At 38.5% G+C, this 17,234-nt stretch overlaps 2 long non-coding RNA genes across 2 annotated transcripts; both read left to right on the top strand.

Annotated features, from left to right (window-relative positions):
- Positions 1 to 367: 367 nt before the first annotated feature.
- Positions 368 to 4,216, top strand: LOC134861936 (uncharacterized). Its single transcript, XR_010165448.1, has 6 exons — positions 368 to 604; positions 1,840 to 1,857; positions 2,254 to 2,280; positions 2,613 to 2,663; positions 2,898 to 2,954; positions 3,570 to 4,216. It is a non-coding gene; the product is annotated as an uncharacterized LOC134861936 (long non-coding RNA).
- A 1,895-nt stretch (positions 4,217 to 6,111) lies between these two features.
- Positions 6,112 to 14,412, top strand: LOC134861928 (uncharacterized). The gene is made up of 3 exons (XR_010165447.1): positions 6,112 to 6,310; positions 11,713 to 11,830; positions 13,185 to 14,412. It is a non-coding gene; the product is annotated as an uncharacterized LOC134861928 (long non-coding RNA).
- The last annotated feature ends 2,822 nt before the right edge of the window (positions 14,413 to 17,234 follow it).

The following is a 17,234-nucleotide window of genomic DNA, read 5'->3' as shown; positions in this document are numbered from 1 at the left end:
TGATAATACATATAAATGTGGGTAAACAACGACTTCCAGACAGAAATCTAACACAGGTAAAGATGAACAACCCTTTGTTTGTTAATCTGGGGGAAAAAACAAGATTTAGTATGAATTCTCAATCTTCAATTTTCTACTACTTATGTTAGTCTTTTTTTTAACTTATAAATGTAAAGACATATTCTGAATTCACATTCTAGAAAAGGTGAAGTATTTGCCCGGCAACTTTTCTCCCTTTATCGATTTTGCCAATTTGAGCGGCAAAGCAAGAAGAAACCTTTTTTTATACAGCGCCCCCTCACGTCACTGACTGGTATTTTCCCAGCTGCGGTCCTGCCTCTTTAACAAATGGGAGGTTTCTGAGGACACGTGACCTATTTGCATCCAATGACAGACAGCGAAACACAAAACTGGTTCTAACCGGTTTCGTTCTTATATTTCAGGGTATAAACTACAAAAACATTCGTTTGCATTATACATTCGCCATTTTACGCAGCGACTTGTCGGTTGTTGTGTTATCTCTCCGAAAAAAACACCCGTTTTTAAGGTTCTATTTTTGTGAGCTTTCTGTTCATTCCCTATCAGCATCATGGGAAAGGCAAAGGTAAGAATCTTTAATGCATTTTGTTTTAACTCGGTGCACTAAGCTCGTCTTAAGTGGAGGTTACCGTTGGTCTGCGTTTGACATTATCTGCATCAGAGGAACGTCATCGTCACTAACAAACGCTGCAGCCATGGCGGCCACAGAGCAAAGATCTGGGCGGGCATCACCCAATTTTTCGAAAAATAAAAAGTTTGCATTCAAAATGGGAACGTAAAATATATTCGCATTAGTTGCACACGAGTTATAAACGTGCACATTGGTGTTTTAACACCCTGCGCCAAAGCTAGGACATGTGCAGACGTTGACATTGCGCTGCCTCTCTTTTCCGTCTCTGGCTGCAGATTTTGGGGGGAAATCTCGAAGCTGTTTATGTGCAGCTACCCGGTCAAAATGAATGCATAACTCGTGATCGAGAAAAATTATACCGACTGGTGTGTGATTAATCTAGCGATAAACATATAACGAAAAGCATAACTTGCAAATATGAGGAAGCAGTTGGGGGAGGGGTGGTCAGATTTATTTATTTTTCCCTCTGTTTTGAATAGGAAAAGTCCGGCTGGCCCATGCATAGTGATTCAAAACAGGTTTAACGTCTCGTCAGACGGTTTGAATTTAATTAACATTGGCCTTAAAATACCCAGTCCAAGTCAGCTGACTTTACTATACTGTTACTATAGCCAGTGCGCATTATGACATGTACAAATGTAAGCCTAAAAAAACCAAGTATATTTTTAAACGTATTTTTAATTAATCTTGATTAATATCTCGATATAGTGTCTCGATTATTCATCATCAGAGACATCGTGTTGTATATTGTTAAAAAAAAATACCCAACCTTTTAAGCATTAATATAAACAATTAATTAAACAAAAATATTTAATTAATGAAAATTTTACATAAATGTTTTTTGTTGATTTGCTAAACTCTGGGGGGTTTCGTTTGCCGTCGTTTATTACGTGGCTACAGATTAGTAATGTTGTAATCTCGTCAGTCTCCCAACAGCTGTCTGTCGGCGCGCGTTGATGCAAAACAAAGGAAGCTGTCAGCGCGCCAAATGACAACCAGAACAAATTTGAATTCAAATATGCGCGGGAAGATTTTGGGACGTCCAAACAATGTGTCTTTAGGTTGCGTTTTTTTTAGTTTCCTTCCGGTTGGTTATTTTAGGAATAGTTCTGTTTGAGTTGTCTATTATTAAAATGCTAATATTGTTTTTTCCTGTTCTTCTCTTCCAGCCGGCAGTCTCCGCAGAGGTTTGTTTAAAAATAAAAACTGTTTATTTTTCTCATCATATATAAAAATATACAGCCCCAGAAAAAAGACCAATTCAGCATTATTATCTTCTATAAACTACCGACAATCTTTCTCTGTGTTGAAATTCATCAAACACAGGAATGGCTGACATACATGTAGAGATCAAGATTTAAGAAACAGTTGGATTCCTCTCTTTATTTTTTCCGGAGCTGTATATATAAATGCTATGTGATTGCAAGAGAAGTGAAGTATTTCCTATACATTGATACCTGCATGTTGTAGTTGAACTCTGCTGTGAAATATATGTTTAGTTGTGGACATGTGCTAACAATTATGCGAATTACTTTCAATTGAAATCGTGTCTAAATATTTTGTTCCGCCTTTCTCAATTGCAGAGAAGATGTTCCCCGCGGTTGGCTGTGGTAAGCTCATTTCATTAATAATACAGAAGTGCTTTTTGATTTTTCTTGTTCCGCATAAAGAAGTTGGTTTCCTAGCAGCAGCCTCCTTTCAGGCATACATTTAACCTTTTAATTTAAATTAGCATACATCTATTGGCCTTACACAAACTTGCTACACTATAAATGGATCAAAATTAGTTCTTTTTTCATTTACAATATTAAACAGGGATTATTTTGAGGAAAGGTCACAAAGCTAATCATGTGGTTGAGGTCACCACCTGTTATTTTATAGACCATGTTCCTGTGTGTAATCGATTGTAACTTACTATTTAAAATGTATTTTTGTTTTGCAGAAAGTTGCAGCTAAACCGGCAGTGGAGGCCAAGAAAAAACCTGCTGTGAAGGTATAAAAATAATAACACAAGTAAATCTCAACAACAAAGCTCTGTATATCATGTGACACTGTTTCATGGCCCTTGAAGGGAAATGATCTGTGGCCTAGTTTTAATGAAAACGGAACACCTGTTTGAGAAACAATTAGGATGTTTCGGTAACCCTTCATTTTCTAAACATGTGATGCTTTTGCATTAAATTGGAAAGTTGAATCTGTGAGTAAACAATTGTCGTGTTGTTTGCAGAAGGCAGCCAAGGCGAAGAAGATCAAGGTAGCCGAGAATGGGAGCGCCAAGGCCGAGGTTTGTTTCTTTTTCTATTTTGTAGATTAGTTGTGATATTTGACTAATAATAAGTACTATGTGCAAATAAACAAAAGGCACAGTTTTTAAGTTTAAATGGATCATAGGATGACAAAGTTAACATAATGTTCATCCAGGGTCTGTACACCTATCAACCGTCTCCATGGGATGAGAGCAATTGTTAAAAATGATAACAGACAATAAATGTAATATTAAGCAATTATTTAATATAGCAATGCCTACAATTATAAATGTTTCCCTAATTCCAGTGCAGAAATGTATAATATAATGTTTTGTTATGCTTCGTTATGTAGTTTGCTGCTGCAACGAAAAAATGTCCCAGTTTGAGATGACTCAAGTATTTCTGGTTCTGATAAATGTAAGCATCTACACATTGGTGTTATGCTGAGCTAAACATCATTTAAAACAAAAAAACAGACTGCTAAAAAAAATGAAAGTCAGAAGAATATCAACAGAAGGTGTTCCCAAACAAATTTGTATTGTAAGCTCCAAAGTTGGAGTTTCTCTGGGGACATATTTTCTGTCAAAACATGTTTTCCTGTTTTCTAAGTAATTCAATCGATCTGCGAACATTCTGCTCTCTTCTGTCCCCAGGAGCCAAAGGCTGAAGCCACTGAAGCCAAATGAAGAACTATGAGCTCACTCTGTGTACTTGGTGATTGTACAGTTTTAAATAAGTATTTTTTACCAAGTTTTATATTACAAATGTCATTTATAGGTTTGTGTTGGGCTTGCACTTGACGTAACAAAACGTTTGTCGTCACATTCATATCCATTTTATATCCATTTAAAAACGATTACCGTCCATATCTTGTAGAGGTGGCAGATAAAGTTTGTCTAATCCTGTTCTTATTTTATTTTTGTTACTGCTGAACAATAGATATATTCCAACAAGTTGGAATCCGAATTTAATTTTAAACATTATAAGGCAGCTAAAGCATCTTGTTAAAATTTGATGGAGAATAGGAATTTTACCTTTTATCTCCTTGTATTTTAATGTAAAACTAATAGAAATTGCTTACCAAATGTTTTGATGCACTGTATGTTGACACAAGCTCCAGTCAGTCAAATACCACAAAAATACTGTTAGGTCAAAAGATTGATACATCCCAAAAACATGTATGATGTGAACCGAGTCATCTGATGAAAAGTCCTGTTAAGTTATGTTTCTGTTCTGACTGAAGCTTTTCTGACTTTAATGGTTGATCTAAATGTTGTTCAATAAAAATTGTCAAAATGTCTTCTTGCCGTTATTTCATTGTGACGTGAACATCTGTACGAAGAAGGAGGGAAAAAATGGAAATAGCTTTATTTATTAATGATGTTTGAGGATCATTCCTGTGTCCTTCCGTATTAAGTCCAATATGTCGTTACACAGGGATATTTAGTTGTCCATTTTGAAATGATTCTACACTAACTCTTATTAGTTTTGTTACTCAACCTTTATCTTCAACCTACTCATTTATATATTTTGAAAGCCTCATTCTCTTAAGTAGGTTACATCCATAACAATCCTATAAATGTGCTTTGCTGCTTAGGCAGGTTGATGTGAATTGAAAAACCATCACATTCTTGGATGTATGATAAGCTCTTTCACCAAATAAAAGCAAAACAAAAATATGAAGTCATAACCACACCAGTTCGTGCAATTGAACCTACTACTTTGACAAAACAACCCATGTTTTTGTGTTTCACTCAGTACTGTTGCACCGAATAAAATCTTTGCATTTAAGTTTTTCAGGTGGTCTTTTGGATAGTTTATCTCCGTTCATGCATGTGCCAACAGATTACTACTGACAGTTAGCTCAATGTCACCTCAAAATGTAGTTACTCAGCTGTAAATACCTCGATAATAATCTGTATTTAGTTTACAAATCCGAGACGACTTCCAGTTCGGTGTCTTTGCGCTGCAGCAGCAGTAGAGGTCAGTACTGCTCTGCTTCTCACACACGAGATAATCATCCTCATTCCAGCAGGAGGCTCCCTCTCCTTTAACTCCTACAGCTGTGAAAGTAGGTCAAAAATGACGCGTTTTGTTTTGAAACTTTTTCCCAGCTGAAATCATGGAGGTTGCTTCTTGTTATTGTTTATCAGAGTTTATTCTGGTATTTAACATCTCAAATGTAACAGTAACAACTATGTTCAAAATATGGATCAAATGTTACTTTTTAAATAAATGCACTATGAGGTATGTGAAAGTACAGGTGCATTTTCAATGCAGGAAACACTGTACACGATGTATCAAGAAAAACTTTTGTAAAGACTATTTGAAACATGTAAGATTGTCCCAAAAATAACAAAATATAACCCAATTCACGTTGTTTGTGTTTACCATAGCTTGTTATACATATATTTATATTAAAAAATATATAAAGGTTATTTAACCACCACTTTTTGATTTGCCTGTAGTGCATTATTTTTGCACACATCACTTTTTTTCTTTTTACAATTCTATGTAGGTTTAAAGATACACTTGCTAAACGTGCCAACATTAGTTATTTAATATAACATCTCACCATAAGATCCACTCTGAAGCTTTTCTTGACCTTCCTTCTTACATGGAGTTTGCTGAAAGCTTGTAATGGAAATGCACATGTTATTATAAAATACATTTAAACAGAGTCCATCTGCTGAGAAAGATTGTGCGATCCCAAAACATCCAATTAATTAGATTTCATATTTGTATTTCATATGATAACGGAGGAATTGTTTTAAAGCCAACACGGACACGAAGCCTTTGTTTTAAGATGCATTTTGGACAGTAGGTTTACTGCAAACACTTGTGTATTTGCAATAACAATGCTCCCATTCCTGGAACATAATGTATCTTTAGTCTAATAGCATTTAGTTAACCAACTTTAGTAAACCCAAACCAATTGTTTTCCCCCAAAGAGCAACCCACTTAGCTTCAAATAAAGCTTTAAATAAAAAAAGATTTAAACGTTCAACTTAATAAACACGTCTTTTAGCCATTTTATGCAGGCCATATTTCCGTAAATGTACACATGACATTTGCAGGTAAACTATCTAGTGCTGGTAATTTACGTTACGTGACACAGATAAACAATAAGTGACAAATAGTACCAGCAAGTCGCCAACATGTGAGCACCAAACGTGGACGAGACCATTTCTCCCAGACGTGGGGGTCTATGTATTTCACATGCACAACTGCATGCATTGTGTGTGCTGCAGGACTCAGAGTGCTCCACCCCCCCGTGCATATAGAACATGTCCCGGCCTCCTATAAAAACTTTACATCGTGGACACATTGTACTATCCAGCCTAACGCCGACTGAACATCTCCAAATCCGCACAGAAACCAGGTGCATCTGTAGGTAAGCAATTTGCTTTTAATTTGATTCTTTAACTTCAGTATATTTATCGTATTAGTTTACAATAATGCACATTTAAAAAAAGAAAAACGGTATCCAGAGAGGAACAAGGGTCCACAGCTTGTTCCTCACCGGTTTCTTGATTATTATTTTTTAGAGGAAAGTAGCGTTTTGTCTCTTGTCTGTTTAAAGCTGTATTTTCTTAAGTAAAACTTGAACATTGTTTTGGTCTTGCAGAGATTAAAAAATAATAATAATAAAAAGGTGAGGTGAACAAAAGGAGTTTATTTTTGGTGTATTATGGAGCTGACTGGGATCAGATTGGAGACGTTTTGCTTTCTTGAACAAATTGTTCTTTTTTTGGCAGTGTGACTTTGCCTGATTTTAAAAATGCATACGTTTTTTTAAATGTCCATAAGGGAACATTTTTAATTGTCATTTTTGATCTTTTTAATCAGGCTTTTCATGGTGAGAGCAAGTCTGAGCTAAATATCTACAAAGGAAATCTTGGGTTTTGTTGTTTTTTGCAGCCCAAAATCCTGCAAATATTTTAAATTGACACATGTTAAAGTGTTTTATTGTCATTTAGCCTCTTTTTAAAGTCAGGTAGACCTTGTCTGACCTTTTTATGAGGTCTGTGCATGGCATGTCATCTGTACATTTTGTACCCTAGCAGTTCACAGAACAGACTGCTCCTCCTCTTTCTTTTAAAGGCTGTTTCTTTGATAGTGCAGACAGTTTTAGCTTGTGAGTGATCAGATAGTTAAATGTGCTTTGCATTTCAATGTTTATGATCCAATACTTTTGAATGCACTTGTATGCATTCCAATTGGCACAGAAAGCCACCAAAATTGACCAAACTGCTTTTTACTTTGTGTTTTTACTACTGATTTTCTCAATCTGCATATCACTGATTGGATTAAAGTCTGTGCTTTAGGTCACTTTCTCACTTTGATTGACAACTATGTGTAAGCGGTGACTTTTAACAGCAGGAGGGCAAACCGTTTATCTCAATGCTAATTTAGAAGAGATCTGGCAAATTTAAGTGACAAAGGCTTCCTCCTTCAATCCTGTACCCTTCCAAATGCAACTTTTTCTTTGTGCCAGCCATGTTTGCTTCTTCACAGCTGGGGCCCAAAATGGAGGTCATGTCTTGGGTGACATTGTCAAGCACCCCTTGAGTACAAAGACTGCAATGTGAAAGAATAATTTGGATGCCAACTCCGCTTTTATCTGGTCTTGCGTAGTCGATATTCTGGCTAAAAATAAAGACAACTTGATCGACTGCAACCCTTTTGATAATCTCATATTGTTAATGACATTTTTCCCAACCAAATATCTTAAATCAAAGCAATGAGCTGATCCTTCATTGAGCTTTAGGAACTCTCCACTGGTCTTTTTTTTATTTTCTGAGATTTTGTTTGAGTGGACTAATGGCTGATTCATATTGAGATTGTTAATTGTGGTTGTTGCTTACAGACCTAATTATTTAGTTCGGTGTAACTTTTTTTTTTTCCATTCTTGACAAGAAACAAGTGTTTTTAGTGATAGGTCCTAAACCAACATGTTCAACTGCTCGCACTTAGGTATGGCGTTTGCTGGAAATTTGTCATGGAAATGAATGTAGGTTGATGCAAGTTGAGCAGAGAGTGAAAACTTTTAGTTGTACACTTCAATAACCATGTGCTGGAGTTGGTTTCGCAAGCTGATTGGTGTGCGAGACTGTCATATTATGGTGAGAGCAAATGAAATGCTGGAGCGAAGACCCGCCTTATGTTCCCGGTCAGCTGCATAAGCAACAGAGAGAGAGAGTTGTGTATAAGAAGAGGACGTTGGGTTAGCGTTGCTCCACTGCTGTAGGGGATGTGAATGGAAACGTATCGAACATGCCACCACACGTACGACGTCATCAACCAGATGTGGAGATCACCAGGATGAGGGGAAAGACATGGCGCTCAACTCTTTATCCCTACCGCTTAAAGCAACCATCAAAGGGATAAAAAGATTACTGAAACAATTGGCATTTAGCCAATATGGAGCAAGTTTCAGTGATCTGAAAGTCAATTTTTTTTTATTACATTGTATATGCAGTGCTTTGAAGCAGGGACCTTTTTTTTCTTCGAAGAGAAAGTAGTCATTCAGGGAAATACAGAAGTGTTACTACACTTCCAGTAGGAACACTGTGTTCATTTGCAATCAGGGACCTTTTTTGGAAGTACTAATTCTCTCATTTGAGAACTCAGCCACACATAGGCTTCAGCTCAGTAGTTTCCAGTTACAGTATCACATCACAAGCTTGTGCACATGGCAGAAGAAACCACAGAAGCAGAAAAACCATGGTAACAGTCGTGTACACGCCAGAGTCAGGAATGTTGCGTGTGCGCAGACTGTGATGCAGAGCGAATGCATGACTAGTCAGGTTGATGATGTAATCCTTAGCTGCTGTGTCTCTGCAGGAGATTTTTATTTTGTCGATGGTTGTGATGCAGCTTCTGATGCCTCCGTCCGTCACAAATGCCTGCTGGGGGGGAGGGGGGCGGCTGCAGAGAGAGTGACATGGGAAGGCGGGACCAAGCGAGGAGGAAAGGAGTCCTGATGACATTTCATTGGCTGTTTAGAATTGAGTACACGGTGTACCCAGTTAATGTTTTAGGCCTGATTTAGACTGATTGACATCCTCAAGGTTTGTTTTCATTGACAATATCAGCAGGAGAGATTTAATTAACAGAATCCATGGCCCAACCTTCCTTGTATGTTGCAGCTTCCACTGCTGGAAATGGTTCTGCCATTACAGTTTCTCCTTTCTGCAAATGAGATTCAGACCAAATCTGGTCACTGAAAATCAAGAAGCTTTTCCTCTGAGAGGAAGTAGTTTTGCCAGAAGGCAAACGCCAGTCCAAGATGTTCATGTGTTTACTCATTGAGCCTGTCTTCAGCTGGTATTTTGAAATGTGGTAACAATATGCACATAGGGAAACGCCCTCTTGCTTCTATGGTAGGCCTCAGGTAATCTTGAATAGTTCACAGGTGATTCACCTGGACTTCTGCCGACGCATGTAATGATCCACTCCTTAACACTGACACAGATGCTGAATCAGCTGCCAGTAAGAATTTTCTGTATTCAGATTTAAGACGTCTTGTTCTTGTCCCCTATACACGTAAGGATTAGGGTTATCTTATCATGATTTGATGCAAACATTGTAGAAAATATGTGAGGGCGTTTCGTTAGGAGGTAAAACACATTTCCCCGAGCTGTCCCTGTGTCATTGCTACAAGCCTGCATCACCTTAAGACGGTTAATTGTTATCTGCAGAATGGAAATTAAATGAACCTCCAGTAACTGCTGCTAGCTGTTCTTTTTCTTCCAATGTGTCTCTACAAACTCAAAAATGCAGGGTAAGTATTTGACACCAACTTAAGGCAATATTGGATTAAAGTACACTTGCTTAGACTCACATGGACTCAATCTCATAATTGTAGTGTTCAAGACTTTCAGAAAATGATTTTGCCTTTGCAAATAATATGCTTTAGGTTAATTGGTTCTTCATTGACATGACATTAGAAGTTTTACATATATCCTAGATGCAAACTTGGGGCCAATGTTTTGAGTTGGAGTAAAATCCATGTTGTCTTTTGCTCAAGATGTGACCAAATTCGTCTGCCAAAGCACAAATATTCTGATAATTTGACGCTGTATTTAAATTGCAGCCCGTCACTAAAAAAGCCATGTGGATGTTAGTGAGGACTCAAATTGCGTGATGTAAACATTGGTTTGTCTCAATCATTCAAGCATGTATGAAGCTACCGCATCTATTTGTTCAGCAAAATGGAAACGGGTTATATAACACTGTCAGCCATTGGAGCAATTAAACCCCCCCCACCAAAAAAAACAATGCTCATAAAAGAGGAACTCTGTTGTCCTGTGTTTCCAAACTCGAGGTTTGTTGTGTTCTTGCTGGATGGTCATGCGGTCTGTGGCATTCATTTCTGCTCCAATCTTAGAATAAATGCTGGTTATGTAATGCTACACTTTGACATGCGTGCTGCTTTAGGAAGACACAGTCAAACTGTATTGTTTTTATTATCCCCTTTACCTTGAACAAATCACTCGACATTTCACAAAGTGTTTTTCTTTTTTTGGAAGGAGAAGGGAAGGGGTGTGTTTGGGAAAGCGACCCACTGAGAGTAATGTGTTTCGACAGCATGTGTGTGTTTGACGGTGGGTGTGTGCTGAAGCCTAGCCTGTAGATCTGGTTGGGTGAGAGCGGAGCTGTATAAAAAGGCGGAGCACAGCGCAGAAACTCACAGTAGTTCAAGTTCATCCCTCTGTTTGGCATCTGTCAGGATTCTTAGCGTGACTGGGAAGTAGAAGATCCTGCTGGTCTGTTTCAGGGTTTTCTTTTGCCATCAAACGACCTCTAGAAGGTGAGGAATCCCAACCTGTTTGGTTTTGTCGAACAAACCCAACTTTTCAGGATGTTGAAGGTTGGATTACATATTTCTTTAGGGGTGTAACTCCAACCAGGTTGGGATTTTAATGCTTCTCTGATGTTTGAACCTGATCCTCAGTCCTCACCTTCCCTCAAATCTTGACCACAAATGCAGTTATCTATACCTGAAAGGGACTTCTCTGGTAGTCGTTTATGCCACGAACACCTGGGGGATTGCTTCTGTAAGGCCCCCATCTTCATCTTTTGGAGACGCATTTTTTGATGCGACTCTTTCCCAAATCTTGCACCAGTTTGAAAAAGTTAATGCATCGCTTCCCATGCCTGTTGGTTACTTTGTTCTCTAACATCATAGTTTGATGGACATCCATCCGTCCCATATGCTTTTTTTGGTTCTCGGATAGTGTCCAACATTTTCGGAACATTCCTTTCTCATCTGTTAAACATGGGACTTTCCATGTGTGAATAAATGAAATTGTTCTTTGCATTGCTGCTTCATGTCATGGTGTAGCATGAATAGTCATTGTTGATCTGTTTTTAAAAAAAATACTAATTTTATAACAGAGGGGGCTTAAGGGGAAATCCGGCTGAGAAACATGATCGGTGCTAAAATAAATGTATTAGCACACGCTATATGTTGTGTTTCCGTACACATTGGATCGCTTTGTGCCATGGCTGGAGGCTAGAGATGTTCCTCCCCATTGCATGGATCAGATGGCTTTCATTTATTTGCAAGTCAATGTTCTCTTCCTCTTTTGGCAGCAGAACAAAAAAAACTAAATTAAACGTTTGGCAAGGAAAGGAGATGTGTTGAAGGTGCGCAATGCTTGGATACCAGTCTTACCACTCTGTCACCTCTGACTAATTGTTTTCTAGCTGTATTTCTTCGTTGGTATCTCAACGTTTTCTGTGGAATTGCTGCTCAATTACTTAGCGCATTTTTCCTTTGCTTTGCAGGTCTTAAGAGCCCCCCCCCCCCAGCTCTTCTCTCTGTTTTGACCCAACTCGCACCACATCAACAGACATGATCATCAGACTGGGCAGACTGACACCTGGATACTTCCGCCTCCTCCAGGTATGTGCAGCTTCACCGCAGTGTTGATAATGGATGAGATGTTCAAACTGTATTTGAAGTACTCTCTGTTGTGGTGCTCCATATTGGCACACCATCACTAGTCTCCACCAAGCCATATGTATGAGTAATGTAGGGCTTAAATACTTGCTTCGGAGCTCCACAGGCCTCATGTTCACTTTTTGCAAACTGTATTGTTTCTGTTAACAATCCCATTAAATGTATCCTCTGCTTAGAGGCAACACTGGATATAATTATGCACACTGTTCAGACAAGGGGGCCGGTGTCTCTGTGACTCACAATTTGCTTTCATCACTAGTATAATTAGGGGTGACACTCATCATTGTAACATAATTTCCCCCAAGTTTCTTTTGTTCCTCTACTGCCATCCTAATCTACTCATCCGTAGTGACACGCCATATGTCGCCTCCATTGTGTAAAGTCTTTGTTGGGTCGTTTACACTAATTTGGAAACAAAGGGTGTCTGCTCATATGGCTTTGCATTGACTCAAAAGCTCAACAGACCATAGAAAAGTGACTGGCTCTTACATAAGATTTGACACCCTGGTGCGACTGTACATTTCTCTTTGTTAATGCTGTATAGTTATTGGGCCAGTGTACTACTATGCTTTTCTTTGGATTTATATCATGTCCAGTTTCACATTGTGCTCTACTGTAAAATCTCTAGACGAAATAAGTTTGCCAACTTCTGTGAAAAGTGTTTGAAATCCATTTAAAAGTTTGCAGTAAATGTTTCCATGTTAACAATATGCCATCAATAAAATTCATAGTTAAAATATACTTTTGTTTTTAATGACCTACATGCATGCCATTTAATCTTGAAACATTACCACAGCATTTTTCTAATGGGTGTTTAATATATTGAGATGAAATTGTGTGGGCAGCCTAGTTTTTTTTTATAAATACTGACCCTTTCTCCCTGCTCAAGGCCCAGGGTTTATAATGGCCAGAAAGCTGTGCACTTAGAGACCACACACACGGAGGACCTGATCTGATATAGGCAATCATTCTATACAACACAAGGTTTTTTTGGATGCATGTTTTGTGGACAGAACATTGTGTTCCCTAGGGTTCCTCTCTGCGTCCTCCTAAATATTTAATAACTTTTCAAACCAAAGAGCTGGGTCACGTGGCAGAGAGCAGTGAAGTAGCAGGTTTTTTTAATTCTCAGGCAGAAGCTTTTTAGGGCAAAATATTTGCTGAATGTTTGCTTTTCTACAGGTTTGACCAATTGGGCCTCAGCATCTTTGTTGACAAGAAACCCGTTTTGAATGGCTCATTGTTTCCACTGTTGGCTGACCTTTAACCTTTGCCTTATTTGTTTTCATTTCTACAGAGGCAAGTTGCCGGTGAGGTGCAGACGCAGCCACAAGACCGTGCCATCAACCAGATAGCCATGATGCTGGCCATCATGGGCCTGAGTTTGTCCTACTACAGTGCCAAACAGATGACTGAGAAGGTCCACGTCCAGCCTGCGCCCTGAAGAGACACGGCTACTCTGATGATAGAGATGATGGATGAGCCAATGAGAAGTGAAGGAGTTGGAGCGAGATTTGGGGGGGGAGGGAAGACACAGCAGAGACACAGCGGTGTCTTCCAGGACCACACTTTTCCGACCTCACAGTCATAGTCGCACACAGACACTGAATTTCTGGGATCCCTCAACCTGCGCAGAGACTTCCGGCCCGTGCGAAGTGATTTCTATTGTTTCTACTGTTGGGACCTGGGGAGGGGGTTTGGGAATGGATCACTTGGGGTCTTGGATAAGACTGGTTTTATGGACTGGTTTGGGTGCGTGATCAAAACAAGCTGACTGCCAACTGGGTCTGACTGTTAGTTGCTTCAAAGGTACATGCTTGCAAGATGCTGGCAATACTGTTCTTAGCTACAAAAAGGGAAACGTACACTAATAACTGTGAATTTTGCTCAAAGCCTGAAACAACAAATGAGGTTAAATGATGAACAGTAATGTCCTCTTCTAAAGAAAAGGCTGACTGCAATTGAGATGTACCTTGTAACAAAGTGATGTCAGACCCATGTTTTAGCAGGATGAAAATTAGCCCAACCCTGTTTTTAGGTTTTCTATATGTTCCTTTGAGAGAACCTTGCAGAGCCTTGATATCAGATGGGTATCTGTTTTCACAAACTGTCAATATGATGTACTTGTGAGATGTATCTGCCAGGTGTCAGAAATTCAGTGAATATTTGCGCAACAGTGCAGAAAAGAATCTAACTGCAACAATAGATCTGAACTGGGTTTTCAAACTTACTACCTTTTTTTTCTTTTATTAAATAGTTTTTGTTTCCAGTGATTTCAAACGGTTTTAACACAAACCGATGAAGTCCTGTTTATATGATGTGTGACTACCTTAATAAGCACCCTGGTTAAGAACCCTTCCTGCAATATAATCTGCTACATGTGAATGCAAACATTTAACTACACTGAACATTGCATGGGTGTGCAGAATTTTAATCAATGCGAAATGTATGTTTCCTGGTTTTATGATGAATGTATTACTTTATTTTGTAATGATTTAATAAAGCTGTGAATATTTTGAATCAGATGTACAGTGGATACTTAGTGATTATTTAAAATACTGATTGCTAACTCTGATCAGTAACAAACTCTAGTTTCTGTACAAAATGAAGTCAGTCTGAAGTTGAGTTGGAATGGTTCCTTGTTTGGCACGGGGCTTGCAGCAGTATTTCCTGTATCAGGGAATCTTTATTATCATCTAAACCCAATAGGAAATTGAAATGTTCACATGCAAGCCCAAATTTAGAGAATTTGCAAAAATGTGGTTAAGAGATGGTTTTGGTTGAGTGTCAGAACAGAGAATTGATGAAATTAAGGTATTTGAGGAAGGAATCTTAGGAGAAAATACTCCATAAGTCTTTCAGTTTTGACTTGAGCATGTTGTCGTCTTTACTAGAGCTTGGATTACAGATGCTAAACTTTAAGAAGAGCATAAAGATAAGAGGGTTAAAGCAAGTAGTAAGATGGTCCAACTGAAGGATATAGGAAGTTTGTAGAGATGAGGGATTCTTTTTGTATGGTTAACTTGTATATGTGCCTTAAAGTGATGTCACTAGATGGCAAATGAAAGAACAAATAGGTCTGGGGAAATTGGCCCTCCACATGAGGAGTCGTTCCCACAGAGTATATTCTTGAGGCTTTAAAGACCTCTTTCCTCAGTAATATAGAATAGGGTATATATCGGTAATGTAAGACATCCCCCTGCAACATGGACATGTTTGAGGCAGATTGGTTTGTGCTTTTTTGCACGTCCTGCTTTCTCTTGCAGGGCGTGCAGTTTAGAAAGTGCGCAGGCCTGTTCGCCGTCTGATGTGATGTCGCGTGACAGGCTGAGAACTCGTTGGGCGCCACGTGCCCCTCTGCCCACGCCACAAGCCACAAGCTCCTCCCCATCACCCTCCCACTCGCACATCACTGGGCAAATATCCCCCTTTGCTGTTTCAGTGATGCTAGGCTCAGGACACAACCTTTAACATTGGGCGCCCATTGGCTTAACCGGTGATGCGTCACCAAAATCGGCCTGGTTCTGAGCCACAGAGACAAAGGGACTGGGGGAATGTGGATGAGGTTCATTAGAAGGGATGGAAGTGGGGGATCCATTTCCTTTGTTTTATCCATTTTAACATTTAGGGAATTCTCTCAAAGTGGCGGAAGAGAACACTCGGGATAGAAGTGGACTCCCCAATTGAAACCAAGCAGAGTTCTGCAGATGGGTGGATGAATGTGAAGGCCTTAATGACATTGTTTGCTAAAATATTATTTACAAATGGGTGAAATTTGCAGCTACACGTATGAAACATAACAAGGACTGTGAGGCTCAATCTCAGTTGACTGTCAAATGTAATATTCTCAATGTTTAAGAAGTGATTTTGTAAGAAATAGGTTGACAATGTGTTCATGATGAATATGTATAGCAGTAGGAGAGTTTGTTGCTTCTGTATAATTGTGTATAATAATCATGACCTTATTCTAGACAGTCTGTAAAATAAAGAAATACTGTCAATTTCATCAGAAGCAATTCAGCACTTTAGATTTGTTATTTGTTTCAAAAAGTATCGTACTGATGTTGTGGAAGAGGAAGGTTTTGAGCCTTGCAAGGCAAACCTGTGAACATATTTAATGTGCTGCTTTTTGCTCAATAAAGATATTCAGATTTAATATTTGCCTTGTGTATTTTCATAAACTACTGTGTTGTCAAAAGCATACCGCTGAAAAGTCACCTTCATCATATGTATTCAATACATGTTTCTTAATGCATAAAATGAATAAATATCTGGTAGTTTAATGCTAGCTGACCCGCAACTTTAGTTTAAACCACAGATGTGACAATTTAATGACAGCTAGCTACATTATTGTATTCACTAGCAGCTTGTTTCTTTAAATATTTATCTTAATATATCTTGTAGAGAACACAATATCTGTCAGATCGAGGATATGCTGACTGCTGCATCCACTTTTATCCCCTTCAAATTTGAAATGCTAAGTGTATAATTAAAGCCTTGTATAGGTTTATAGGTTTGCTATAGCTGTTAGCACTCCTATATCTCCGCCCTTTAAACCGCAGGGTGAGTGATGTGGGACGCCATGTTCTGTCTTGTAATCTCACTCTGTTTTTTTTATATTTCCCTATGGCTTCCTTTTCATTACAATTTACTGAAAAGCGGCTTATCTCTGGCCTCAAAGTGCTGTTTGTTTCTCTATTTATGGGCTCAAAGGTTTTTTTCCCCACTGCATTTATAACCACTTATGACTCTCACTAATCGTTGTCATATAATTCAGAACAAACAGGAAATACTTGTGATAGATATCAGCCAATGTTTAAAAACTGATTTTTAATATGTACATTTGACACTGTGACTACTTACCTCTTGAATAGATTATTAAACACTGTGCATTTTAACAATCTGCTTCATGTGACAACAAGGTAGTGTTACTTATTCAATGAATAATGTGGAAAAAGGCAACACTGTAGGCATATTGCACTCCAGCTCAGATATTTTGATTCATTGTTTATTTGGGGGTTTTTTCCCCCTTTTTTCAAAACATCATAACTTGGCCAAATATTGCTCAAAAAAGCTGGGGATTGCTGCATGGGGTAGGTAACATTGTGGTCTGTGCTATTAAGGGATAATATCCAATTGTTAAAAAAATTGATGTTTTTTCAAAAATGAGAAAAACCAAATCCTATTTTATTTTGGGGTTTTTTCCCCCTTTTTTCAAAACATCATAACTTCGCCAAATATTGCTCATTTTAACAATCTGCTTCATGTGACAACAAGGTAGTGTTACTTATTCAATGAATAATGTGGAAAAAGGCAACTCTGTAGGCATATTGCACTCCAGCTCAGA

The sequence above is a fragment of the Eleginops maclovinus genome, chromosome 3 (genome assembly GCF_036324505.1).
Source record: "Eleginops maclovinus isolate JMC-PN-2008 ecotype Puerto Natales chromosome 3, JC_Emac_rtc_rv5, whole genome shotgun sequence".
NCBI classification, from domain to species: Eukaryota; Metazoa; Chordata; class Actinopteri; order Perciformes; family Eleginopidae; genus Eleginops; species Eleginops maclovinus.
The sequence above is the reverse complement of the archived record's forward strand: the minus strand, read 5'-3'. Positions and strand labels throughout refer to the sequence as shown.